The 1,788-nt window shown below is 44.2% G+C and overlaps 2 non-coding genes and 1 pseudogene across 2 annotated transcripts; all 3 read right to left on the reverse strand.

Moving 5' to 3' along the window:
- Positions 1-104, reverse strand: LOC122760735 (annotated as a pseudogene; the record flags this gene model as incomplete).
- Positions 105-760: 656 nt separating this feature from the next.
- Positions 761-901, reverse strand: LOC122760734. The gene has a single exon (XR_006358477.1). It is a non-coding gene; the product is annotated as a U4 spliceosomal RNA (small nuclear RNA).
- A 541-nt stretch (positions 902-1,442) lies between these two features.
- Positions 1,443-1,583, reverse strand: LOC122760733. Its single transcript, XR_006358476.1, has one exon. It is a non-coding gene; the product is annotated as a U4 spliceosomal RNA (small nuclear RNA).
- Positions 1,584-1,788: the final 205 nt, after the last annotated feature.

Genomic DNA, 1,788 nt, shown 5'->3' on the forward strand with positions numbered 1-1,788 from the left:
GTATTTCAAGTCATCCAGGCGGGGTATTGGGTTAAGTTTTCAACCAGCAATAATCACGTCTCAGATAAACTTCATGGACTATGAAATTGCCTCTGCACAAGAATACAGATCTACTTTACAAGTTTGAAAGAGACCTGCTGCCACACTCACAGTGGACGTGGGTCATTTCACCGCCACTGGATGTACACTAGTTTGTGTTCAATGACTTGCTAATGTTGCATGTGAGAATGGCTCATTTAAAACTAACCCCGCCTTTTCCACCCAGCGGTTTGAACCACTCACTTTTCAGGACATGTAACTCAGTATTAAATCTTGCGGGACTCATTTAAACCAGGGCCTTGTCCTTCAATTGTGTATGTGCCAACAAGTTAAGGAAATAGAAATTGTATAGTAGTCTTCTTTGCCATCCAATGTGAAAGTAACCCACTTTTCAGGACATGCAACTCAACATTAAACTTGTCAGACTAGAAGATCCATCTTGCCCTCTCAAAGTCAGCCTTTCTCAAAGACGACACACCTGGAGACACATTCAAGTGCTTAAATGCCTGGCAGCTATCCTGGAAAGCAAGAGAACCACACAAAAACCTTGCCGACCAAAGAACCACCTCTACTGTGCCAACAGCGTTTGTCCAGGTGGTGGAACATGGACAACGCAAACTGCAATGAAAGAACCCGGAGGGGAGAACACGAGGCAGCCCGGGATTGTCGGACACAGGCCATGGAACAAACGCTCTATGTTTTCTATTAACAAATCAAACAGTCTCTTGAGAGACTAACGAAAATTGCCTTGGCTGACTGTATTTCAAGTCATCCAGGCGGGGTATTGGGTTAAGTTTTCAACCAGCAATAATCACGTCTCAGATAAACTTCATGGACTATGAAATTGCCTCTGCACAAGAATACAGAACTACTTTACAAGTTTGAAAGAGACCTGCTGCCACACTCACAGTAGACATGGTTCATTTCACCGCCACTGGATGTACACTAGTTTGTGTTCAATGACTTGCTATTGTTGCATGTGAGAATGGCTCATTTAAAACTAACCCCGCCTTTTCCACCCAGCGGTTTGAACCACTCACTTTTCAGGACATGTAACTCAGTATTAAATCTTGCGGGACTCATTTAAACCAGGGCCTTGTCCTTCAATTGTGGATGTGCCAACAAGTTAAGGAAATAGAAATTGTATAGTAGTCTGGCAGCTATCGGCAGCTATCTGGCAGCTAATGCCTGGCAGTTGTCCTGGAAAGCAAGAGAACCACACCAAAACCTTGCCGCCCGAAGAACCACCTCTACTGTGCCAAAAGCGTTTGTCCAGGTGGTGGAACATGGACAACGCAAACTGCAACGAAAGAACCCGGAGGGGAGAACTCGAGGCAGCCCGGGATTGTCGGACACAGGCCATGGAACAAACTCTCAATGTTTTCTATTAACAAATCAAACAGTCTCTTGAGAGACTAACAAAAATTGCCTTGGCTGACTGTATTTCAAGTCATCCAGGCGGGGTATTGGGTTAAGTTTTCAACCAGCAATAATCACGTCTCAGATAAACTTCATGGACTATGAAATTGCCTCTGCACAAGAATACAGATCTACTTTACAAGTTTGAAAGAGACCTGCTGCCACACTCACAGTGGACGTGGTTCATTTCACCGCCACTGGATGTACACTAGTTTGTGTTCAATGACTTGCTAATGTTGCATGTGAGAATGGCTCATTTAAAACTAACCCCGCCTTTTCCACCTAGCGGTTTGAACCACTCACTTTTCAGGACATGTAACTCAGTATTAA

The sequence above is a fragment of the Solea senegalensis genome, unplaced genomic scaffold, assembly GCF_019176455.1.
Source record: "Solea senegalensis isolate Sse05_10M unplaced genomic scaffold, IFAPA_SoseM_1 scf7180000014008, whole genome shotgun sequence".
In the NCBI taxonomy this organism is placed as follows: domain Eukaryota; kingdom Metazoa; phylum Chordata; class Actinopteri; order Pleuronectiformes; family Soleidae; genus Solea; species Solea senegalensis.